At 38.7% G+C, this 27102-nt stretch overlaps 1 protein-coding gene and 1 pseudogene across 51 annotated transcripts in view; one reads left to right on the top strand and one right to left on the bottom strand.

Annotated features, from left to right (window-relative positions):
- The window catches only part of ANK2 (ankyrin 2), a 696383-nt gene that overhangs the window by 155198 nt on the left and 514083 nt on the right, over window positions 1–27102 (bottom strand). The gene's annotated exons all lie outside the window — the stretch shown is intronic.
- On the top strand, window positions 21355–22445 carry LOC122421990 (annotated as a pseudogene). The gene has a single exon (XR_006263701.1). The product of XR_006263701.1 is annotated as an adrenodoxin, mitochondrial-like (transcript).

Here is a 27102-nt window from a genome sequence, read left to right as displayed (position 1 = left end):
CTACCTTGGGAGTGAATCCTCCAGCCCCAGGAAAGCCCTGGTTGGCATCTTCACTTCAGCCTCATAAGAGACTCTGAGCCATAATTTCACAGGTAAGCTACTAATGAATTCCTGATTCACATATACTGTAATGATAACATGTGTTTATTACTGTTTTAGGCCATGAAGTTTTGGGATAATTTGTTGCATAGCAATAACTAACTGACACAACGTCCAACAAAGTCATACACGATCTGGCCATGGCCTACCTTGCCGACGACATCTGTTACCACTCTTATTCTAAACTACTCCCTTTTTGTTTACAAAAGAAATTCAGATCCTAATTTTGTTTTGTTTTTTTCAAATTTTCTAATCATATAACTTTCTTCAAATGCCATCTAACCTAAGAACTTTGAAAATAAAATATTAAACAGGGGTCCTCTGTTTGATGTTGAGTGAGTTACAACTGTTCAACAATGTCTTCCTTATTTCCAGACTACCAGGACAGTCGTTTGTAAACTGTAGAGTTCCAGGGTCCCTCCTAGTAGAATAGCGAGTTTTATGTAAGTTATCGCTGTTTGAAAACACAAAGACAGAGCAGCATAATTCCATAGTCACGTGTTACTTTTCCTTTAGTATTTTGCAATTAAAAATGATATAGTCTTTGCATTAATAAGAAGACATGACTGAAGTAGGCAGTTTGCATACATTTGCTTACATGGAGCAATCTATATTTCAGAGAGTTTGAAAACCACAGCTTTAAATATTTATAATACTCTTAATTGCCTGTGTCATTTGCCAGTGGATAAAAACATTACATAAACTCTCCATATCTACTGGAAAACTCATCAACAAGTTACACAATCAGTCCTAAAAGTAGAAAATGGTAATGGCTATAAATAGCTCTGGGCTTCCCAGGTGGCGCTAGTGGTAAAGAATCCACCTGTCAATGCAAGAGACATCAGAGGCGGCAGACGTGGGTTCTATCCCTGGGTAGGGAAGATCCCCTGGAGAAAGAAATGACAACCCACTGCTTTATTCTTGCTCGGAAAATCCCAAAGACAGAGGAGCCTGGCGGGCTCCAGTCCATGGAGCCACAAAGAGTCGGACACGACTGAGCACATAAATAACTCTGGGTTTGAACTCAGCAAAATTAGAATTTCCTTTTCGATGAAACCTTCTGTCTTTTGCAGGAAGGTCACTATCAAGATTTAGCTTTTTCACAGAGCAGAATTCTTCAGCAGCCTCAGCTATGACGTGCTCAGAGGCTCTTTGTCATATACCAGTTAGCACTGGTTAGGAATTACTCCTCTAGTTTCTATTCCAAATACTATGTATCATCTTCTTCTTTTGAATTAACATTATGAGACATAAGGTTAGAAAGCATCCCCAAATTATCACATAGCTTTAAAGTCAGGATGATTCAAATTATTTGCCTAAAATACCATAAATGCGCAGCTGCAAAGGATGTAAAAAGCCAACAAGTACTAATTGCTGTCACAAAAATAAAGGCTACTTTGTGTACTTTAGGGGTGTGCTTAGGGCAAAAGAACAAAAGATACAATTATCCACTTGCTTAGTAGTTAAGAAGGCATTTTAGTAATTAAAATGTCATATAAATTTTCTCAGATAATCTAAACATGATGATTCCTTACAAGGGTTAGGATATTATATGTTATTATAACCATCTTTTCTCCAAAGGTCCTCTCTAAAGGATTATAGCTAAACTATTACATGACTCTAAAACGATTAATACTAAATTTTTCTAGGAAGGTTAAACTTTATGAAGTGTTTGCTATGTCGTCGTGTTTCCTCCCCACCCTATGTTATTAAGGTCATTTAAGACTATGGCCGGGGCTTCCTTACTGGTCAAGTGGTTAAGAATCTGCCTTGCACTGAAGGGGACTCGGGTTTGGTCCCGCGCCAGGGAACTAAGACCCCACATGCCTTGGAGCCGCTAAGCCTGAGCGGCTCAACTAGAGAGTCTGTGTACTGCAACAAAACATCCTACATGATGCAACACGGAGGCCACACGCTGCCAAATAAATAAATATTTTAAAAAAAGAAGATCATCGTCCACAGTCATTCACCCAAGGGCACACCACAAGTGGTATGGTCAGGGTCTGAACCCTGAATGACTCCAAATGCAGTGCTCCCTCCTCTCCCCTCAGCTGCCCCCTTCAACCAGGATTACACTGCCTCAGAGATCAGACTTTTCTCTAGTAATCGGACAACTAGCCTTCTCTCAGACTCTCCACTAGAGTCAGTAGAAATGCTGTGACTTGCTTGATGAAGAATGTCCAAATGCACTCTTAAGCCTAAGAATCCTTCCAGTCTTTATTTCCAGTGACTAAGAAATTTAGGGTAGTGGTGCTAAGGAGAAAGAAGGCTACATACTTTATATTTGCTATTTAACCCTAACAGCCGAGTGAAATAAGTAATATATCTCCATATGACTCAAAGAAATTAACATTCACAGGGATTAAGAAGCATGACTAGGGATTTCCCTGGTGGTCCAGTGGATAAGGCTTCACCTTACAATGCAGGGGTTGTAGGTTCAATCCCTGGTTGGGTAGCTAAGATCCTACATGCCTCATGGCCCAAAAAAAAAAAAAAAAAAACCAAAACATAAAACAGAAGCAATACTGTAACAAATTCAATACAGACTTTTTTAATGGTCCACATAAAAAAAAACGTAAAAAAAAAAGAAGTGTGCCTCAATTTTCACACCACTTACAACATGGAGCTGGGATTTGAACCCACATATAACCAATTCTAGAGCTCATGTTCTTTCTACTACACTAATCTGCCATGTGTTTTAGCAGCAAATTTGACAGACAGTATTTTATCATGTCTGGATTTTGCCAGCAATCAGAAACATGACTGAAAATACTGTATTCCCATAATCATTCTTGTCACCTTCTCATGGATAAATTACCAAGAAAACATATGACCTATTTTACATATTTCAAGTTACTCACTTCAGTGTACCTTATACATCAACAGGAACCAATTTCTCTAAAACTATTTTCAACACTTTCCTGCACTGACTGACCTTACTGACCATAATCAAAGACCTTTTGATTATGACAAAAGACCTTTTTGTCATAAAGACAAAGACCTTTTCCACCCTCACCCACTGTCATATTAAGAACAAACCTTCAATGTGTAATAGAGTGTCATTCCAGACCAGCCTCTCATCTGCATTTCTACACTCACCAAGCTCAATTGTACCTTCCGCCATTGTTGTAATTAACCCCATGTGGAAAGTCTTCTGTCTCAATTTCCCCTCTGCAGACCTTAGCTCCTTCTCACGGCTGGGCTCAGTCCTCTGAGAATTTGTCACTAACAGAATTTAGCCAATTTCAACCTTCCTCTCTATGTGCTTGTGTTAGCCGCTCAGTTCTGTCCAACTCGTTGTGACCTCAGGGGCTGTAGCCCACCAGGCTCCTCTGTCCATGGGATTCTCCAGGCAAGAATACTGGAATGGGGAGCCATTCCCTTCTCCAGGGGGTCTTCCCGACTCAGGAATCGAACTCAGGTCTCTTGCATTATAGAGGAATTCTTTACCACCTGAGCTATCAGGGAAGCCCCTCTAGAATATAGCCTGTTCCATACAAGTTATACCGAATTGCTTACCATCTTCTGTTATTTACCTTTTCTTGTGTGATTGTCTGGACTTTGCAGGTAGCCGATACACTTTTTAAAGCAGCTTCCTGCCTCACGCTTGTTCAGAATCTTCCACAGCAATGAGACCTCTGCTGAGTACACAGTAAGCACCTAATAAACAGCTTCTGACTAACAGTTTACCCTCAGTTCCTGACAACTATCAAGAGCTTGAAAGTGAAAGTGAAAGCCGCTCAGTCGTGTCCAACCCTTTGCGACCCCATGGACTATACAGTCCATGGAATTCTCCAGGCCAGAATACTGGAGCGGGTAGCATTTCCCTTCTCCAGGGGATCTTCCCAACTCAGGGATCAAACCCAGAACTCCCACATTGCGGGCAGATTCTTTACCAGCTGAGCCACAAGGGAAGCCCTAAAAAGACCTTAGATTTGTGCTTTTCTCCTTTCTCATTTAAAATTTAAATTTAACAGGTGACACAGACCCAGTTCATTCTACAAAGGAGCTAAGGTAGCTGGTGATGTTCTGCTCATTCTCACAGAACTCCAAAATACTGAAAACATTTATGTCTATGTTTTACTTTACAAAGGTAAATAGATACCTTATTACATTGTTAAGCCATTACTGAATAATTACACAGTTTATGTTCTTTAATTTGCAAACAAAAAATGAGAAGTCAAATGAATGTTTAAATAAACACAGAGGAAGCAAATGCATTTTAAAAGAAAGTAAATGAAATTTTAAAACTGAAGAAAGCAAATGAATTTTTTTTAATGGAATGCCCAGGATATGGTAATAGGTATTTGTTGATGCCTACCCAGGATCCTTCCACTTTTTTTTTTTTTTTTCAGTTGATTTAAATACATAGTTTAAATGGATGCTATGGTTGAAATCTTCCACTTTTTATATAAGCATTCTAATTTCCTCTTGGAATATCTAAGAGATACTCTAGATATCTGTGTCTTTCCTGACATAGTTCATGTAATTCCAACAAAATTGAACTTCTCTCCTCATCGTCTAGCTCCAGGAAGAGTATCAGATGACTTCAGACAATCAACACTTTTCATTCTCTTACATATAATTAGTGTCTCAAGTTTGGACAAGAGAGTTAAGATGGCCCAATCAGTCAGACTCAGGATTCTCTTATGGAAAGCTGGAGCAGAGTTCCCTTATTTTAGCCCTGAGCAAGAAAATGCCCGGCTCTACTCTTAGGTCCACAAGGAAACCCAGTCTAGAATAAAGCTGCAGAAATCACAGCAAAGAGAAAGAGCGAATCTGAGCTCTTGGCTATGAATAGCTGGCAGAGGGAGGGAAGACAACAAAAATAATCTAGTACTGGAGTTTAGCATTTATCTACTTCAATATTGTGGGCTTCCCAGGTGGCACAGTGGTAAAGAATCTGCCTGCCAATACAGGAGGTACAGAGATGCTGGTTTGAATCCTGGATCAGGAAGATCCCCTGGAGTAGGAAATGGCACCCCACTCCAGTATTCTTGCCTGGGAAATTCCATGGACAGAGGAACCTGGTGGGCTACAGTCCATGGGATCCCAAAGAGTTGGACAGGACTGAGCAGCAGGCATGGCATGGCTGCATTTGAATGCTGTATTCATGAAAACTAAGAAAGTCCCTTTTTTATTTACCCAAATATGAAGTAAGTTGTTTCTTGTTTGCAATTGAAGGCATCCTAGTTAATATAGACACCTACACTAAAATAAAGCTTATATTGCCATTAGTTTAAAATAAAGCACATGCCAGGAAGTCCAGAGTATTACAAAGTATATCACAGAAATAGAAGCATTAATAGGGATGCAATCTACAACAACTAACTAACTACTACTAACTAACTAACTACTACAACTAACTAACTAACTACTAACTAATGACTACAGCTAACACTACTGTATGGTATACAGGAAGCTGTTAAGAGAGTAAATCCTATGAGTTCTCATCACAAGGAGAAAAATTTTATTTTCTTTCTTATTCTTTTTATCATGTCTATATGAAAAGGTGGGTGTCAGCTGAAACTATGTGGTAACTATTCAAAATATATGTAAATCAAACCACCAAACTATACACCTTAAGCTTACATGATCAATAAAACTGAAATGTTTTTTCAATAAAACTGAAAAAATAAAAATATAAATAGACTTTTAAGAATGAGGTTAAACTACAAAAAGGCAAGTGGATCATTTTCAGTAAGGAAATAAATTTGCTCATCCAAGCAATAAGTTTAAAATATTTCTGAGTGAATGGCAAATACAAACTATAGTATTCAGTGGTAGGTTTTCTCCCACTACTGTTTTTGCGCATATAAATGCTAACTTTTATTTAAATTATTGATAGAAATGGCAAATTTATGTACCCCTAGATTAAATGCTTTCTCACTAATCACATAAAATTTATATAATAATCTATATAAATGCTTTTATGTTGCATGTGTACTAAATGATTTTGATGACAAAAACTAAAAATAAATTTACAAATGTTTTAGTAGAACTAATCTGTATAGAAGTAATAAAAATGCTGAAACATCAAAGATGAAAATTTAACATAAAATTAATTAATATTCACATACTGAAATTAAGTGGAAATTAATTATTGGACACATAGGCTTTAAATACACTTTTCTAGATGTTCAAATTGCTGAATAACATGGATTATTTGGTTCAGAACTTTAGTATGTAATACAATTTACTTGGTATATGTAGCAGGCGCTTTAAAAAATGTGCATTTTTGGACAGCTTCATAATGACCCAAAACCTTTGAAGCAAGAAGAAATGTGTCACCTCCACAAGCAAAAAATATCAACTACTTGTACAGGTCCATGACACTGAGAAAATTAAGCCAATAACAATCCTGTAGGGTGCTTTTATTTTCCCTCAGCAGAGTAAAATCCCTAAAACTGAAATAATTATTTTGAATTAAGCTATGCATGCATACTAAGTTGCTTCAGTCACATCTGACTCTTTGCAGCCCCACAACCTTATGGACTGTAGCTCAACCAGGCTCCTCTGTCCATGGGTTTCTCCAGGCAAGAATACTAGAGTGGGTTGTTGCCATGCTCATCTTCTCGGGACCTTCCTGACCCAGGGATCGAATCCACGTCTCTTTCTTCTCCTTCATTGGCAGAGGGGGTTATTTACCCCTAGTGCCACCTGGGAAGCCCTGGATTAAGCTATGAAAAGTGAAAGCATTAGTCTTAGCCATGTCCAGCTCTTTGCAACCCCATGGACTACAGCCGGCCAGGTTCCTGTGTCCGTGGAATTCTCCAGTCAAGGAAAGTGAAGTGGGTATCCACTCCCTCCTTCAGCATATTCTCCCCACTCAGGGATCAAACCTCAGTCTTCACACTGCAGGCAGATTCTGTACTGTCTGAGCCGCCAGGGAAGCCCCAAATTAAGCTATAGCACTAACTTAATTGGTTATTGTTTTATTATTTTGAGGTCGATTAAATCTAATAAGGATCAAAGAATTTTGACTCACCAGATTAAAATACTCAAAATAAGAATAATGGGTAGTAAGTACTTCTCTTGCACATTATACAAAAATATTAAATTAATGCTTACTAAAGAATTTTCTTATTTCTACTCAGCTGCCTTTGAGAAAATAAAATGCTGCTCTAAGTCTTTAAAAATATACCTAACATCAGAACAATGTACGATTCATCTAGACCAACAAATGTAAAGCCATATTTCTTATAATCCTGTCAACAGCTGCAACTACGAAACTTAATTTTGTTATTAAATATAGAAGGCAATCAAATAGCATTTCTTTATCACCTGAGACACGTATCCAGAAAGTTTAAATATTTAATGCAAATGACATCATTGTGTCCCTCAGTAATGTCAGTCACTTTTTGCCATTTAATAATTAAAGTACTTTGCAAGCTAATTTAAAAATTAAACCATATAGTTGAGAACATGCAGACACCCAACTCCACTGGGTTTCAAACATTTTTTTCTTAATTTTCCCCAAGTAAAAGTTTCCTTTTCTTTGTTTCCAAAATATTTGCTGTAAGTTTTCTCAGTCACTCAATAGTGGTCAGACTTACACTGCAATTCTTACCTCTTGTCCAATGTTAACAATCTGGGATATAAATAACATTTCATTTTGTATCATATTAGACATATTACACCAACAGAAATTAGAACAAAACTCCGGAATATAAACAGGTTTGGTAACATTTGAATCACAGAGTCGTAGGGCAATAAAAGCCTTAATACAGAGCTCTTCCCTTACTAAATATGGGATTTTATCTGTGTTGATTTACCCTTATCTAAGCTCTCATAAAAGCTGCGACAGAGTTAGAGCAGACAGTGCTTCCAGGCAGTCTTGAGATCAAGAAAGAAAATAGATCCATTAAAATAACCAGCCCCACATGATACACTCAATATTTAACAGCTGCTTTACACATCTAGTTCATGACTTGCCAAAGATATAACCTCAAAGAATGAATAATGTAATGATTCAGAAACTCATGTAGACAACATGTGAAACCATTCAGTCATGTACTCAGACTTGGTGTCCCTTGGAGTGTTATTTATAATTTACACTTTGAAATATATTCACATTCACAAAGGATTTCAGGTTACCTAAAATACTTCATACACACATAGAGTTAACATATATACCTACAGTTAAAATAGGGCCATAAAGGCCTTCAGTAAACAAATTTTAGTTGCAGAAATCTAGTGGGGATGAGCAGGACCGAGAATGAGCTGGTGTAATCACTGAACACTTGAATTTTGGCAGCCACAGCAATAAGGGAAATGGTGGGAGTTGCCATATTTTTGGAAAAGGGAAGCTTGCTGATTGTCATCTAGAATCTTGATTTCATACAAGAGACAGAGAAGACACAGAAGCTGGTTGTCTAAGCATGCCTGAGGCTATTCCTTGGGAGAGTGGTCTCAGGTGCAAAAATGTCAGGGCAAGAATTGTCACTGAACGGAGAGCAAGTTCTCCTCCAGGGAAATAAATTCTAATTAGCATCTGAGGTGACAAGGCTGATTCATGCTATTCCTGAAAGCTATGAGCGTGACATATTCTTCTTGAGTCAGAGGCTGCCTTACTGCAACTTAGAGGTACCAATAGCAACCCTTCTCTTCAAAAAACTATATTTGATCTGCTTAAAAAGTTTGGGTGCATGGAATTCTTGATCTTAAAATAGAAAAGCTAAAATTTGTATCCAAATTATTTTGAGGGAAGATGTACCCTTCAAGTTCACTCATAAGTGGATATAAATATGCCCCATTCATTCCTTGAAAGTGCAAGTGTTAGTCATTCAGTCATGTCTTTGCAACTCCATGAACCGACACCCACCAGGCTCCTCTGTTCATGCAATTCTCTAGGCAAAAATACTGGAGTGGGTTTCCATGCCCTCCTCTAGGGGATCTTCCTGACCCAGGGATAGAATCCATGTCTCCTGCATTGCAAGCAGATTCTTTCCTTCTGAGCCACCAGGGAAGTTCAATCCATTCCTTATTCTGCCATTAAATATCAGATTTTAAACAAAAACATTGTGATAGTCCTTCCTGAATGCAGTGGCTTCAAACTGTACACAGCAACAACCAACCGGCTGTTAAGATGTGTTTCTGAAGCATGCCTTCCCACACTTGTCATGGTCTCTGAGATAATAATAATTATTATGTTTTCAAATGATGACGTCTTAACAGATCTAATTGCAAAAGGATTACTACTAGTTTGTGTTCATAAGTCATCATCATTGCCTTTGAACAGAATTCTTATCTTTCTTTTGGCTGTGGCAAGTGGATATCTACTAAAACATGTAAGTACAGAATCAGGTTGTTTTAGACCTAAGCACCTTTAAAGGTCTAAAATTAGAATCTGATTTCTCAATAGACAGTGCTTTTCCTTCCTGGTGTTATAAACTACAATAGTTGAGAAAGCCTATATTGTGTGAGGTCACTCACAGCATCCTGTAACTTGAGCTCAAACAGTTTCTAGTTACAAAATCAGAAGGTGAGAAAAAATTGGTAAAATGGTTCAGGAAAATGTATACTGTTTTAATAATTTCCTCAGAAAACTGAAAGATGATGACAAATATTAGTCATGAAATGGTTTTGCCAAAAATAGCTTGCTCTTTACATAAAGTAATATATTAAGAGGGTGGGACTTGAAATATACCAAGAAAATCTAGAGAGTAGCTAGGTTTAACAGTTGAAAAAGAAAAAATTGGATTTTTCTAAGCAAGCAATTTTCTTATCTTTAGCCTTCAAAGTGTGTTTTTCATGTGTAACAAGATAAAAAGAACAGGTTTTTCCTTTATGAAATCATATTTAAGAAAATTTGTGAAATACTGTGGTTTAAGTTATGTTGAAATAATGGAAAAGAGAAAATCAATTATTAGATAAAGATAACAATATTGTTATCTTTAGGCACAATATTATAAAGCAATTATCCTCCAATTAAAAATAAATTTTAAAAAAGATACAAGAAAAAGGTTGTTTTAACTATGAAAAAGTTGATAAAACAGATTTTTTTCCTTGCATTGCCAGCAGCAACAGCAATGCTTGGCATATGGTACATGTTCAACGAATATAGCCATTTTTCTTTCTTGCTGTTTATAGCAAGTTCCTTTTCTCATCTTTCAACTTCATGCCCTCTGCTCTGAACCTATATTCTATCAAGGAAAAGTTATATATTGTTAATCACTAAAGTTGAAATTTTTGTGAAATCTTTCCTCTACCTCTCTCCAGATAATATAACGATCTCACAGCTAGAATGGACAATCATCCAAAATAACAGATATTGTCCTAAAGTGATCTCCATACCATTTATCTCTTACTCAATAACTTAAGCAGGTAATACCATTATATCTAATAATTAGGATAATAGCTAACATATAAATTGATCTGGGCCTCCCAGGTGGGTCAGCAGTAAAGAATCAGCCTGCTGAGCAGGAGACATGGGTTCGATCCCTGGACTGGGACAATCGCCTGAAGAAGGAAACCGCAGCCCTCTCCAATATTCTTGTCTGGGAAATCCCATGGACAGAAAGGAGCCTGGTGGACTCAGTTCACAGGGTGGCAAAGAGTTGGACATGACTAGTGACTAAACAAACAGCAGCAGGATATTGCGTTTATTGTGTACCAGGTACTTGTTCTAAGCACTTTACATGTACTAATCCACTTCATCTTTATATTTACCGTGTGCAGTAAATACAATTATCCCTATTTTAAAGTTGAGAATATGGAGTCAATGAGAGTTTCAGTAACAAGCCCACGGTCATACAAATAGTAAGTCACAGACTAGGGGTTCATAACCAATAGACTACAGCGTCTCTCATGAAGGCTACAGCCCTGCATGCAATTTTCCTGGGTTAATTAAACATATTTCATTGCCTTCTCTCTCTCACTCAGAAGTAAAGTAAAATCCGCCAGGTTCCTGTGCTTGTGGCAACCCCCAGTTTCCCCATCAGTCAGTCTCTGCCATCAGGAAGCTTCCATAAGCCTCTTATCATTTTCCATCAGAGGGCAGACAGACTGAAAACCACAATCACAGAAAACCAACCATCTGATCACATGGACCACAGCCTTGTCTAACTCAGTGAAACTATGAGCCATGCCGTGTAGGGCCACCCAAGACGGACGGGTCATGGTGGAGAGTTCTGACAAAACGTGGTCCACTGCAGAAGGGAATGGCAAGCCACTTCAGCATTCTTGCCTTGAGAACCCCATGAACAGTACGAAAAGGCAAAAGATAGGACACTGAGAGATGAACTTCCCAGGTCAGTAGGTGCCCAATATGTTACCAGAGCTCAGTGGAGAAATAACTCCAGAAAGAATGAAGAGACAGAGCCAAAGCAAAAACAACACCCAGTTGTGGATGTGACTGGTGACAGAAGTAAAGTCGGATGCTGTAAGGAGCTATATTGCATAGCAACCTGGAATGTTAGGTCCATGAATCAAGGCAAATTGAAAGTGGTCACACAGGAGATGGCAAGAGTGAACATCGACATTTTAGGAATCAGTGAATGAAAATGGACTGGAATGGGGGAATTTAACCCAGATGACCATTATGTCAACTACTGTGGGCAAGAATCCCTTAGAAGAAATGGCGTAGCCATCATAGTCAACAGAAGAGTCCGAAATGCAGTACTTTGATGCAACCTCAAAAATGACAGAATGATTTCTGTTCGCCTCCAAGGCAAACCATTCAATATCACAGTGTTCCAAGTCTATGCCCTGACCAGTAATGCTGAAGAAGCTGAAGTTGAATGGTTCTATGAAAACCTACAAAACCTTCTAGAACTAACAGCCAAAAAAGATGTCCTTTTCATTATGGGGGACTGGAATGCAAAAGTAGGAAGTCAAGAAACACCTGGTGTAAGAGGCAAACTTGGCCTTGGAGTACAGAATGAAGCAGGGCAAAGGCTAACAGAGTTTTGCCAAGAGAATGCACTTGTCATAGCAAACACCCTCTTGCAACAACACAAGAGAAGACTCTACACATGGACATCACCAGATGGTCAACACTGAAATCAGATTGATTATATTCTTTGCAGCCAAAAGATGGAGAAGCTCTACACAGTCAGCAAAAACAAGACCGGGAGCTGACTGTGGCTCAGATCATGAACTCCTTATTGCCAAATTCAGACTTAAACTGAAGAAAGTAGGGGAAACCACTAGATCATTCAGGTATGACCTAAATCAAGTCCCATACAATTATACAGTGGAAGTGAGAAATAGATGCAAGACTAGAGATCTCCTCAAGAAAATTAGAGATACCAAGGGAACATTTCATGCAAAGATGGGCTCAATAAAGGACAGAAATGGTATGGACCTAACAGAAGCAGAAGATATTAAGAAGAGGGGGCAAGAAGACACAGAAAAACGACGCAAAAAAAATCTTCATGAGCAGAAATCACCATGGTATGACCACTAACCTAGAGCCAGACATCCTGGAGTTCGAAGTCAAGTGGGCCTTAGGAAGTGTCATTACGAACAAAGCTAGTGGAAGTGATAGAATTCCAGTTGAGCTATTTCAAATCCTAAAAGATGATACGGTGAAAGTGATACACTCAATATGCCAACAAATTTGGAAAACTCAGCAGAGGCCACAGGACTGGAAAAGGTCAGTTTGTTTTCATTCCAATACCAAAGAAAGGCAATGCCAAAGAATGTTCAAACTACCGCACAATTACACTCATCTCACACACTAGAGTAAAGTAATAATCAAAATTCGCCAAACCAGGCTTCAACAGTACGTGAACATGAACTTCCAGATGCTCAAGCTGGATTTAGAAAAGGCAGAGGAACCAGGTATCAAATTGCCAACATCTGTTGGATCACCGAAAAAGCAAGATAACTCCTGGAAAAGATCTACTTCTGCTTTATTGACTATGCCAAAGCCTTTGACTGTGCAGATCACAACAAAATGTGGAAAATTCTTAAAGAGATAGGAATACCAGACCACCTAACCTGCTGCCTGAGAAATCTGTATGCAGCTCAAGAAACAACAGTTAGAACTGGAAATGGAACAACAGACTGGTTACAAATAGGGAAAGGAGTACGTCAAGGCTTTATATTGTCACCCTGCTTATTTAACTTATATGCAGAGTACATCAAGAGAAATGCTGGGCTGGAGGAAGTACAAGCTGGAACATTTTTAACCTCAGATATGCAGATGACACCATCCTTATGGCAGAAAGTGAAGAAGAACTAAAGAGTCTCTTGATGAAAGTGAAAGAGGAGAGTGAAAAAGTTGGCTTAAAACTCAACAGTCAGAAAACTAAGATCATGGCATCTGGTCCCATCACTTCATGGGAAATAGATGGGGAAACAGTGGAAAGAGTGACAGACTTTATTTTGGGGGGCTCCAAAATCACTGCAGATGGTGACTGCAGCAATGAAATTAAAAGACGCTTACTCCTTGGAAGGAAAGATATGACCAACCTAGACAGCATATTAAAAAGCAGAGACATTACTTTGCCAACAAAGGTCCATCTAGTCAAGGCTGTTGTTTTTCCAGTGTCATGTATGGATGTGAGAGTTGAACTCTAAAGAAAGCTGAGTGCAGAAGAATTGATGCTTTTGAACTGTGGTGTTGGAGAAGACTCTTGAGAGTCCCTTGGACTGCAAGGAGATCCAACCAGTCCATCCTAAAGGAGATCAGTCCTGGGTGTTCATTGGAAGGACTGATGCTGAAGCTGAAACTCCAATACTTTGGCCATCTGATGCGAAGAGCTGACTCATTTGAAAAGACCCTGATGCTGGGAAAGATTGAGGGCAGGAGGAGAAGGGGACGACAGAGGATGAGATGGTTGGATGGCATCACTGACTCAATGGACATGGGTTTGGGTGGACTCCAGGAGTCGGTGATGGACAGGGAGGCTTGGCGTGCTGCGGTCCATGGGGTCGCAAAGAGTCGGACATGACTGAGCTACTGAACTGAACTTAATGAGAATGCTTCTACTATTTTAACATTTAGGCTGACGTTTCAGTGGTTTCTGGTATATTTCTTCATAAGCAGTCTAATATTACTATTTGAATATTTTTATATTATTAAAATTAAATTTTAATTTATAAATTTAAATACATGCTTGAAACATCATTTAAAATGATACTACAATGTTAGATACAAAAATATGAGTAGTAAAGGACTAAAACGATCCTTAAAAGTACCACCAATTAATTCTGAAAAGTGCTATCTGCCCATATAATAGATGTAGTATGGAATTTTAAAGAAAACCAGTTTATATCAATCAAACACTCTGGATGTTTTTTAAAGAATTTAAACTTTCTCTATACCTTCAACTTGGGACTTTAGCAACATTGATACCTTGTTCTAACTAAGGTGTACTGCTAAGTCGCTTCAGTCCTGTACGACTCTGTGTGACCCCATAGACGGCAGCCCACCAGGCTCCCCCGTCCCTGGGATTCTTCAGGCAAGAACACTGGAGTGGGTTGCCATTTCCTTCTCCAATGCGTGAAAATGAAAAGTGAAAGTGAAGTCACTCAGTCGTGTCCGACTCTGAGCGACCCCACGGACTGCAGCCCACCAAGCTCCTCCGTCCATGGGATTTTCCAGCCAAGAGTACTGGAGTGGGTTGCCATTGCCTTCTCCAACTAAGGTGTACTAGCACTATATTTTAGATATTTTCGAAAAGATTTTTTATTATTGTACTATATGAAAAATGTAAACCATACTTATAAGGTTTATGGTATTCTATTTAGAATTTTCGACATTTGGAATTTGCCCCTGAAAGTGATTTTCAAAAATAATACATTTCGTTATAACCACATTTTGCTATTTGTACTTCAATGTTCATTATCCAGAATATCTAAAATGAGAATTCTCATTCTTTAATCCATTAGTGTGAAGCTGCAAGGGTCTCTAGGTAATCAATGTTTATACGCTAAAAGAGCTGATCATTGAATTACTTAACCAAGTAAATTACTGCTGCGTCTATGCTTAGAATAACCATGGAGCCAAATGGCAGTGTTCTGAAGAGCATGTGGAAAAAGCCAGTCATGTGAACTACAGATTTCACTGTTAGTAGCAATCTCTTAATCTACGTCAATGAACTGATTTTTTACATTCTTCCCTGTGCTAAGAACAGTCAGCAGTGAGTATGCAGAGTGGCTGTTATTACACAAACCCACTGTCACTGAATCTAGCAATAATGACAGCTAACAGTCATTGAGTTCCTATGCCAGGCATCATTCTAAGTGCTATACATGAATTAACTAGTTTAATTCTCACAACAACTTCTATGAGGGAGGTACTATTATTATTACGCCCATTTTAGAGAGGAAGACTTTCCTGGTGGCTCAGATGGTAAAGCATCTGCCTACAATGTGGAAGACCCAGGTTTAGTCCCTGGGTCAGGAAGATCTCCTGGAGAAGGAAATGGAACCCACTCCGGTATGCTTGCCTGGAAAACCCCATGGACAGAGGAACCCGGTACGCTCTAGTCCATGGGGTCGCAAATCAGACATGACTGAGCAACTTCACTTTAACTTTAGAGAGGAAGACACTGAAGCATGGTTACATGAGTAGAAAGTAGAAGAGTTTGACAATCTCGCTTCAGAATTTGTATTCTCATCCACTTCACTATGCTGCCTACCTATGCAATGTCAAAATGAGTCATGGGCAATTTTAATATCTTAAAAACATGTATTTGCTTTCATGGATTCAAGAGTGGACATAAAAAGTAGAAATAATCCAAAGATTTCAGTTATAACACATAAGTAGTTTAGCTATAGTTAACACTGTAATATATTCTAGTGCTAAGTCGCTTCAGCCGTGTCTGACTCTTTGTGACCCTATGGACTGTAGCCCACCAGGCTCCTCTGTCCATGGGATTCTCCGGGCAAGAACACTGGAGTGGGTTGCCATGCCCTTCTCCAGGAGATCTTCCAGACCCAGCAACCGAACCCACATCTCTTATGTTTACCTGTATTGGCGAGCAGGTTCTTCACCACTAGTGCCACCTGGGAAGCCCCAATGGTGTAATATATTCACATATAAATTTGTAGTATTTTACATGTGCAGTAAATTGTTGGGCTCTGCTTGTTTGTATGTGTGTGTGTGTGTGTGTGTGTGTGTGTGTGTGTGTGTGTTAGTCACTCAGTCATATCTAACTCTTTGTGGCCCCATGGACTGTAGTCTGCCAGGCTCCTCTGTCCATGGGATTCTCCAGGCAGAACACTGAAGTGAGTTGCCATTCCCTTCTCTAGGGGATGGTCCCAACCCAGGGACTGAACCCAGGCCTCTTGCATATTTGGCGCTGCAAATTTTCCCAAATAAGAAAATAAATGAATACTTAAGATATTAGTTAGAGGACTTCCCTGGTGGTCCAGTGGTTAAGAATCTGACATGAAGATTCCTCAAGATGTAGGGCAATTTAGCCTGCAAGCTGCAACTACTGAAGCCCATGCACCTAGAACCCATGCTCTGCAACAAGAGAAGCCACGACAATAAGAAGCCTACGTGCTGCAATGAAGAATAACCCTCTACTCGCTACAACCAGAGAAAGTCAGCATGCAGCAATAAAGACCCAGCGCAGCCAACAATACGTAAATAATCATTTTTTAAAAAAAATATTGGTTAGAATAACACTTGAAAAGAATCACGAGGAATTGTACCAAATACAAAAGTTTAAAAAATTAAGACATAATGTAGATGCTAATTCATCTTCAATTATGGTTATATAGTTAGTCAATGTTTGGGATATAAACAAAATCACTTGAGACCATGAGTGTTATCTAAACTCTCAATTTCCTCTCTACAAAATGAAGAAATGGCTGATCTCTGTACAAATAATGCAGCGAGGAATAATACAATATTCTCAATAAATTTCCTTGTGCTTTCCAGAGTTTCAGACACACATACCTAAAAAATCCTATTAAGGGACAATAAAAATGCAATTACTTATGAAGTATTATAATGTATCAATAGTATAAAGAGAGTTTAACTGCACAGAATGAAACCAGAAAAATAATTACTTCTGAGGAAGGGCATGGCACTTGGGAAAGGGGAATTAGCCCTTTTTAAGTATACTTTTGCATTGTTTTGATTGTTTACAATAAGAATAAATTCACATGTTACTTGTTAAGATAGATAGCTAGACACTCAAGTCACAGGCAGTATTTAACCAGATATCAGAAGACAAGTGACACCAACATGACTTTGGGTAAGACACTTGGCTCTGTGGACCTCAGATTCCTATAATCAGTGCTAGAGATAGGCTGTCTCTAATACTACTCTTTCACTGCTAAACTACAATAATTAGTGAGGGGCATAATAAGGAGAGAATGCTAGGAACTCACAGCCCCAAAATAAAGCAAATACTTAATAGTTCGTCCACAAGAGACTTACCCTCAAAATAGAATACTGTCCCCATCCCATTGCCTCTACTGTTTCTGCTAAAGCACAAAATACAGTGTGAATATAGAAGGTCAAAAGCTCTTCAAAACAATTTCATAAAATAGAAAAAACAACAAAGTACCTACGTACAGTGTAATACACTGAGTAAGGAGTGAGGAAGAGTCGCTCAGTCGTGTCCGACTCTCTGCAACCCCATGGACTGGTGCCTGCCAGGCTGCTCTGTCTGTGGAATTCTCCAGGCAAGAAAACTGGAGTGGGTTGCCATTTCCTTCTCTATAGTATACTGAACCTAGCTCCAAACTGCTGTTTAACTGCTAATGAATGACACATTAAAATAAAGGAAAAGATGGGCCATCTCCAAAGTCTTTGCAGTTGGTCCAGTTATCAAATGTCTGAGTTATAAACTGGCACAACTAACAAATTCATGACTGTTAGAATGCTTGTCATTATATACAATACATGGTGTGCACACTGATACAAGAATCGCTTTTTAATCAGGATTGAAGTAGGTGTATAAGTTGCAAATCTCTGATCTGTTTAAAAGGCCTTGATATAGTTTCATATTTTTGACTCTCTCCTGGCTTCTCTCTTTTTTTTTTAAACTGGTTTTCAGTGGTTCCCAGGTTTCCTCCAGCACTCCTTACCCTGCTCTCCTTTCTTTTACACTATGCTTGACTTGTGAATGCAAACTTAGATTGTGCCCTATGCTTTTATTCCTACGAATCAATAAATATAACAAAAAGAGGGAAAGTAATTTAGACCTAATGAATCAATAACAACTGAACCATTGCTTCCCACATAGAGTAATATCCTCCCCATGCCCATGAAGCTGACAACAAAAAGAATAAAAGTAACAGTAACAGTGTAACATGGATTGTGCTACATACTTCAAACCTCACAAAAATCCTAGCTTTATGTACTATAGTTACTCCTGTTTTACAGATAAGTAAACCCAGACACACACATGATAAGGAACTTGCCCCAAATCACGAGGTTAGTCAGTGAGGCAGGATTCAGGATTCCAGATTATCTGACTCCTGAGTTGATGCTCTTAATTACTGTTAAATTGAAGTCTGTCCAACTTTAAATCAAGTGCTCATTACCCTGGTCTTAAGTGGTTCTCATTCTAATTCTTCAAAACTTGCTATTTTTCACTCACTTTACATTAAGGACCCAGAATCCTCAAGACGATTACTATAACATTGTCCCATTTTTTGGCCATATGTCCCAAGTTTTCTTCAATATGAAACATTTCCTTAAAACCTAGACCCTCCTCCACCTCTCCCCAGCTTCACTGCTTTGGCAGTCTCATTGAAGTCCACTGCTTCAGTAACTACATCTGTCAGATGACCCATAAATGTCTTCATTGCATTCCAGAATTCTCTGAACTCCAGACTTGCAGCTCAAGCTTCCCATTAAAATCTCCTCTTGGATGTCTAACTACTCACCCCCATCCCTGACAACAAAAACAAAACCTTTTCCTTTTCCAGCGTCCTTTATACCAATGGACTGCATCACCACCCATAGCGGTTGACAGACGAGAAATCCAAAAGTCATCATTGTCACCATCCTCTTCCTCACCTACTTTATGCCACCATGACCAAGTGATGAACAAGGTCCTACATCTCTTTCAAAGCAGTTTCCTTCCATCACCCAAAGCACCAGCAAGCACTCCACTCTAAGCTAATATCACCTATTTGCTAGAGTCGACCTCTGCAATCATCTCCAAACAGTTTGCTTTGCATCTGTCCTGTCTCCCTCCCAGTTGTTCTCTGAACCGTACCAGGTGACATTTTCAAAATCTAAGTCTTATCTTATGTTATCTCCCATCTCCATCTCATACTGGGCTTAGGATACATGGCTTAAAACAAAACCCTCAACGTGGTTCACAGGGTCCCATAGGATCTGACTTTCTCCCTCAGGCCTCATATATATCTCATTTTCCCCTTCATGTTTTAACCCTCAGATTTATTTTAGGCTCATGCATGCACTATTTCGTCTTGCTGTAGCACACATGATCTCCTCTTATCCCTAATATTAACCCCTTTCTTTAAGAGAACAGGTCACTGGAGGAAATCATGCTAAATGAAGTTAGTCAGACAGAGAAAGAGAAATATCACATGGTATCACTTACATGTGGAATCTAAAAAAAAAAACAAAAACAAAAAACAGCCAAACTCATAGAAACAGAGGGTAGAAAAGTAGTTGCCAGGAGCTGGGGGATGGGAGAAATAGAGGTTGGTAAAAGGGTATGAATTTTCAATTATAAGGTGAATAAAGTTTGAGGATCTAAAGTATAACAGGGTGATTATAGCTGATAACACTTGTATAATGTAAATTTGCTAAGAGAATAGAATTTAAATGTTCTAATAAAAGAAGGAAGGAAGGGAAGAAAGAAAATAAAGAAGAGAAGGCAGGGAGGGATGAAGGAAGGAAGAAAGAAGGTAAGGAAGGAAGACAGAGAGGAAGGAAGGAAGGAAGGATGAAAGGAAGGAAGAGATATTTGAGGTGATGGATTGTTAATTAACTTGATGGCTTGGGGGGGGAATCCTTTCACAAAGAATATATACAACCAATTATCACGTGGCACACTTCAACTAACTCACAATTTTATTCATCATTTATACCTTAATAAAAATTGGGAAAAAAAGAAAATTTGAAAAATTATTTATAAGTTTAAAAAAAAAAAGATCAGTTCAGTCATCCTTTCCTCAGACTCCATCACCCTCCTCTCTACCAAATCATCATATCTCTAGCAAACATTACAGAGCACACATGAATTCCCAAATACCTGCTGAGTATGTGAGGGAAGGAGTAAAGGATTACTTCCAACAATTTTCTATTGGCAAGTTTTATTTAGTGTCATATTTTCAAAATTACAATTGTAATTGCATATTTTTCTCCAATTGCAATTACATATTTGACAATTACAGTGTCAATTTTGTTCTGTGATCTTTGCCTTGAAGGATCGTTTTTTTGAGGTCTTCCCGAAGGTTCACCTAGCATCTTAGCTGCTGTGGGATGTACACACTGAGCCCTCAGATCTGAAATAAGAGGCAAACTGCTGCAATGCTGTTATAACTACTTACTGCCAGAGTACCTTATCCTCCACATTGCCTCAGAATGAGACGGGAGAAAAGGGGAGTCCTCTGTGAAATTCAAACTCCACATTTATTAAGAGAAATTTGGAGCTATCTTTGCCATTTTGCTCTTCTCCCTTACTACAAATTTAAATTTTTACCTTACTACAAATTTAAAATGCAGTAATATAGGAGTTGGATAGGCTTGTGAAGGGATAAATAAATGGGACATCTACCAAAGAGTTAGATTTGATGATGCTTATGCCTTAATTCATTCAAGTTTCAGGAAAAAAGGACAACTAGCACTCAATCTTTCCACCTCACCTGTCTCCAGAAAGATGAACAGAAAGACAAAGTATGTGTATTAATTTTATGACAAAAATTTGAAATTTGCTTTATTTTACTACAAATGAAAATATTACCATGTCTTTTCAGATATGTGTATATGTATTTTGCAGACCAGTAAATTTAATGTTAGAATTCTACTGGGATCTGAGACAATTCCATTCAAGGCAATTTTTAAATGTATCATCAATCCTCAACATCTCTCCAAGCATACTGGAGGGTAGAGAACTGGAGAAAGTATATTACCTTCATTTAACTTGGAATGCTGCAGAATGCAGATACTCCTGCAAACTTGTAATCACCCAATAAATTGATTTTCAGAGTAAAAAAAAAAAAAATCCGGACTTCAATCTTACCTCCAGTCAAATGCAAGTATATGTCATCATCTTAACATCAGAGAATTTGTATTATTATAGCAATTTTCCTAATTAAAAAACCAACCCCTATTAAGAATCATATGTGGCGGGCCTTATAGTCCCCCGGAAGGCGCGCGGGGCCCGCGGTGGTGAACACCACAGACCCTCGAGGGGACCGCGGCCCTGCGATCTCCCTGTGCCTCTCCTCTCCGCAGACCCGCGCGGCGTCAGCTCGCCCGTACTCGCTGAGCCTAACCCCGCGGCCGCTGCCGTGCGGCCTGCGTCGCCTCCCGTAGTTCCCCGACAGGCTATGGCCGCCCGCCTCCTGCGCGTCGCCTCCGCCGCCCTCGGCGACACGGCCAGCCGGTGGCGGTTTCTCGCGCGACCCCGCGCGGGAGCCGGCGGCCTCCGCGGGAGCCGAGGGCCGGGCCAGGGCGGCGGCGCGGCGGCGACGCGGACGCTGAGCGTATCGGGGCAAGCGCAGAGCAGGTGCATGTGAGGGAACCTTGGCTTGTTCTACTTGTCACCTCATCTTTGAACAGCACATATTTGAGAAATTGGAAGCAATCACTGATGAGGAGAATGACATGCTTGATCTGGCATATGGACTAACAGATAGATCGCGGCTGGGCTGTCAGATCTGCTTGACAAAGGCTATGGACAATATGACCGTTCGAGTACCCGATGCCGTGTCTGATGCCAGAGAGTCCATTGATGTGGGCATGAACTCCTCAAAGATAGAATAAATAGGAATATTTTCACAACATTTTACCTATTTTTATAATTATTATTTCTTAATGTAATTAAAGGAGAACATGGATGAATGGATTTATTATTATGACTAGATTTACTACTTAATTCATCTAACTGCTGAATTTTGTAGTTCTGAAAGTATGCCATCTTTATTTTGATTAAATTATAAAAACAAATATTAGAAAGTAGTTAATATGATAAAACCTTATATATTTTACCTGTGTTTGATCAGCAACATAAATCTTACGCCTGCTTACCTATAAGTAGGTTAAAAAAAAGGGTGTCATTATCTCTCTTGGACGTGGGTGGAGGCAGAGATGTAAGATGGCTTGTCTAGGGTCATACTGCAAATTAGAAGGTCAGTACTAGAACTGTACGTGTTTAGGTTGAAACTGGGGAAATTAGGGATATCTTATTTAAAGTCTGAGCACAGATAATAAAGCACTGTCAAAGATGTTTGGTCTCAATTCTGACTGAGCTGGAGGAGTAAACTAAAAATTAGAAAAAAAAAAAAAAAAAGAATCATATGTATATATTTGGGAAAAAAGCTGAAAATAAAACATTTTTTGAAATGTGTGATCATGGACCCCATTTTATACTGTGTGTGTGTGTGACAGAATGGAATGTCCCATTCTGAGTTTTTGTCTGGAGAGCCAAGAATGGCTATGTGGTTATACAGAAGCAATTTGGTGTAGCGGGCATGTAGGCCAACTGTGTAGGCTTTCTGCCTCTTTACAGTCCAATCCAAATTATGAGACAATGGGTGAGCGCCAGTGAGGAAAAAACTATTGGGAGCCATACCTGAACAGATATTTATCATTGCATATAGCAGTTGTTGTTGTTGTTTGTTACTAAGTTGTGTCCGACTCTTTTGCAACCCCATGCACTATAGCCCCCGGGCTCCTCTGTTCATGGTAATTCCCAGGCAAGAACACTGGAGTGGGTTGCCATTTCCTCCAGGGGATCTTCTCAACCCAGGGACTGAACCCACATCTCCTGCATTGGCAGGCAGATTCTTTACTAACTGAGCCACCTGGGAAGCACTGTGGGTATATGAACCCCTGTAATTCTGGTGGGGTATCGATGGTTATTTAATCTTGCAACTGGCATTACTGGTCATAGTGTGTCTAAAAGTTAATAAAATAGCAGTGTAATCATGTTTGTGTTACAAATTGAAAAGTCTTCTTCTAGAATAAAACTACTAGGATTTAACGAACAAAGAGTAGTGATCATAAAATAGGCAAAAGGATTCAAGGAAAACAGAACTAAATTCAGTAAAATATGGTATCAAGAATATCAAATCAGAATATCTTATTTGGACTCACCATTGAAACAAAATAAAAACTACAGTGTTCCTGAAGGCCTCATTAAAAAAAAACTGAAATCAAGAAATTCCAAGAAAAAGTAGAATAATGTGGACTAGACAAGTGAATCAAAAAAAAATCACAAACTATATTTCAGAAAGTATAAAATATTCCATTTGTAAAAAATTGTTTGATTAAAGAACACTCTAAAAAATGGATGGCTGAGTATCACAGTGCTAATGAATTCCTTTATGTGCCAGTTGTCTAGCTTTTGTGGAATCCTTTCAATATTCCTAGCATCTGAGTGACCAGACCAGGAGAGAATGGATGGCATTAAGCCATAGACCTGGCTCTGGTGGGAGGTAACCTCCTTAGAGGAGACAGAGGTGTAGCAACAGCTCAATGAGAAACAGTGAAGTATCCTGAAGATTAGTGGAAGGAAGGGGTCCATAGCATATGGCCATGCATCCGTAGCTCCATCACTAATTGATGATGAGACCTTGATTTTCCTATTTGAACCTCAATTTCCCCCATATCCAACATAAGGATAATCATTGCTGATTCACATAATTATAAAAATAAAATTAAATAACACATGAAAAGACTTTTTACAATTAAGAGTCAAAGTGCAAGATATTACAATTGGGCTGCAGTTCTTCGGCATCTGGAATCTCTTCCAAGCCACACTCAGCTCCCTGGACATCCTTCTAATGAAGTCACCTTTTCCTTTCTCTATAACTGCCAGGGAGCTCAAACACTGTGGGCTCCACTGAACGAAGGTGAAAGTTACAGAGCTGCAGCTGACCACGAGTTCTCTCCCCACGCTCCGTAAGGTCCCTCAGCTGTCTGGAGGTATCACCTATGCTAGAACTCAGCCTGCTGTTTTTAAAGCTGTGGTAAAACATAAATAACATAAGCCAGTTTTCTTTGTAAAATCAAAAACCAAATACACATTTTAAAGTCACTTTGTTCTATTATTAGAACAGTCATTCGGAGAAAGCAATGGCACCCCACTCCAGTGCTCTTGCCTGGAAAATCCCATGGACAGAGGAGCCTGGTAGGCTGCAGTCCAAGGGGTCGCTAAGAGTCGGACAGGACTGAGCGACTTCGCTTTCACTTTTTACTTTCCTGCATTGGAGAAGGAAATGGTAACCCACTCCAGTGTTCTTGCCTGGAGAATCCCAGAGACAGGGGAGCCTGGTGGGCTGCAGTCTATGGGGTCACACAGAGTCGGACACGACTGAAGCGACTTAGCAGCAGCAGCAGCATTCTTATTTTAATAATTTTATATACAGAGACTATAATAAAGATCTAAAAACGTACACTTATATGAGGAACAAGAGTTGATAGACAAATGTTTCTCTGTCAACACATGTTGATAGAGAAAATTAAATAGGGGAGATTTCTCAAGCCACATATCCTTGCAGAAATAGCACATGTTCATATTTTGAACACTCTGCAAAGATATGGCATTTATAGTTCACAACAAATACTAGCTAAAAAATTTTCACATTAAGCCTTTTGGATGGATTCTGCTTCAGGAGAATCAGCTTATTTAGACCTTAATAGGATTTCAGCCATAAGAAAAAAATTATTCTCTGGGGTCTGGAGTGAAGGTAGAACTGAGGTCTTGATGAGATCTTCACACCACTAAATCCAGGAGACCAAAGAACCAAGCCAAGGAGCTACATGCTCAAGGCAAGGCTTAAAATCACACCAAGAACTGACTCAGTAGAGACCACACTTCTATCACTGCTGAACAAAGAACCATGTGTTGACTGTTTTTGTATCCATCACATAGTTCTATTTAAAACACTTGAAGTGCTCCTGCTGGTGCTCTGGAATTCTTCTTGAATGAAGGCCACTGCCTACCAATCGTGGCACAGTGCCATAGGAAGGTAAGCCTCCCATGGATCTCACTGTTTATGTAGAGAATGCATAGGAACCCATAGAGGCACACATCTCCATAACCTATGAGTCTGTAAATATTGACTCAGTGGTGGTTCCTTGGAGCTTTTCAGAGTTTCCTACTTTCTCAATTCAACAATGACCTTACTGCTCCATTTCCAAATAACTTGTCAGAAGTTTGTCAAAGGCAAGCTACTGTGCAGTAACCCATGATGCTATAGTAACAGACTATTCTGCATTCGCCATGCATTAGGTTCTTACAAAGAAGTAGGAGAAGACATAATTTGAGTACAAAATTCAGAATTTACATTATACATCTGGGATTCCTATGCTCTTTTTTTGGTTATCAAAAGGGAGTATTCAACTATAATAAGCACAGTTCCTACTGATTCACCCAACATTCACTGTTCTCACACAAGAAATCTGTATCTTAACAAGCCACCATCGACAAGAATCATACATGGAGAAGGGCCCGCATTCCCCTTCAACAATCCTTAAAATGACGCTTTTGGAATATGCTCACACACATGACAAAATAATCAATCTGTTTTACATAAATTCCAGCATTTTACCTACAATTATAAATTATAAAATATTCTAAGTTTTAATAATTTTTGTTAATTGGTAGTGATGGCTACCTAAATTTAATATAGCAAATAATGTTATAGATCTTATCAAATGACTTAGGCATTCAGAAAAACTAAATTTTAATTATGAATTTTTCTTACTCTAAAACTTTCCCACAAAAATATATGAAAATATAGAAATTAGTGTGAAGCTATCTGTCAGGATTCCCTACAATATAAACCTAAATTGAGTTAACTGAATACAGACAAATAAAAACTTTTTTAATCTCAAAGATAATATAAATTTTCCTTTAAGATCTGTTATAATCTGGCATGGTGTGACTATAAAGAACAGCCTCATTGACAATGAAAGCAAATCACTGATTAAATGGTTTGTTTTCTTTGAAAAGTCTCCAAAGCATATAATATCTAATAGACAGCAAAATAAATGATATGACTTTTAACAAGTTTTTACCTTACAGCATTTGATACCTGTCAGCTTATATGAAATTACTATGCTTAGTTGACAATTTTGAGGAAAGTAAGCAAGTTCTTTTGATAGATACACAGTACCAACATATATGTGAACTTTTCATCAAAAGTAACCTCCTATGAGCAAAGGAAGGCTTCTGTTTCCATGCTTTTTTTAAGGTCACAGACAAATGATTTATTACATGTAGTTGAATCTGTATTTAGACACTCTTATTGCAATATTCTTACACTCAATTTTCTCTTACATTCTCTCTAAAGCAGAGGTTCTCAAAGTGTGGTCCCTAGATCAGCAACATCAGCATTACCTGAGAATCTGTAAGAAATGAAAATTCTCAGGTCCCTCATCAGAATTGAGTCAGAAGCTCTGAGGTGTGGCCCAGAAACAGGTGATTTAACAAGTCATGCAGGTGATGCAGGCTAAAGTTTGTGAAACTCTGCTCTAAAGCAAAAAGATATTCTCTAGCTATGAAGAAAAGTTTGCTTGTTTTTTTTTAAAGTTTTTTAACATATTTATTTTTAAATGAAGGATAATTGCTTTACAGTATTGCGTTGGTTCCTATCGAACATCAACATGAATGAAAAGAAGTTTTTATCCCTTACTTTGGAGCAGTCAATTTTTTTTTTAATCATTTATCTTTATTTTTTTTTCCATTTATTTTTATTAGTTGGAGGCTAATTAGTTTACAATATTGTAGTGGTGTTTGTCATACATTGACATGGAGCAGTCAATTTTGTAGTGTCCTATGTCTCTAAGCCCAAGATACCATTATACTTTATAGAATATACTAGAGTTCTTTAGAATGATACTGCTTTTTTAAAGAATTTCATTTAACAAAGATTTTA

This window comes from Cervus canadensis, chromosome 19 (genome assembly GCF_019320065.1).
Source record: "Cervus canadensis isolate Bull #8, Minnesota chromosome 19, ASM1932006v1, whole genome shotgun sequence".
Lineage (NCBI taxonomy): Eukaryota > Metazoa > Chordata > Mammalia > Artiodactyla > Cervidae > Cervus > Cervus canadensis.
The sequence above is the reverse complement of the archived record's forward strand: the minus strand, read 5'-3'. Positions and strand labels throughout refer to the sequence as shown.